The 392-nt window shown below is 35.2% G+C and overlaps 1 protein-coding gene across 4 annotated transcripts in view; it reads left to right on the top strand.

Annotated features, from left to right (window-relative positions):
- The window catches only part of STK39 (serine/threonine kinase 39), a 327698-nt gene that overhangs the window by 240256 nt on the left and 87050 nt on the right, over window positions 1-392 (top strand). The window lies entirely within an intron of this gene.

Genomic DNA, 392 nt, shown 5'->3' with positions numbered 1-392 from the left:
GAAGGATTGGTGTTAGCTCTTCTCTAAATGTTTGATAGAATTCGCCTGTGAAGCCATCTGGTCCTGGGCTTTTGTTTGTTGGAAGATTTTTAATCACAGTTTCAATTTCATTACTTGTGATTGGTCTGTTCATATTTTCTATTTCTTCCTGGTTCAGTCTTGGAAGGTTATACCTTTCTAAGAATTTGTCCATTTCTTCCAGGTTGTCCATTTTATTGGCATAGAGTTGCTTGTAGTAGTCTCTTAGGATGCTTTGTATTTCTGGGGTATCTGTTGTAACTTCTCCTTTTTCATTTCTAATGTTATTGATTTGATTCCTCTCCCTCTTTTTCTTGATGAGTCTTGCTAATGGTTTATCAATTTTGTTTATCTTCTCAAAGAACCAGCTTTTA

This window comes from Physeter macrocephalus, chromosome 2 (assembly GCF_002837175.3).
Source record: "Physeter macrocephalus isolate SW-GA chromosome 2, ASM283717v5, whole genome shotgun sequence".
NCBI lineage: Eukaryota > Metazoa > Chordata > Mammalia > Artiodactyla > Physeteridae > Physeter > Physeter macrocephalus.
The sequence above is the reverse complement of the archived record's forward strand: the minus strand, read 5'-3'. Positions and strand labels throughout refer to the sequence as shown.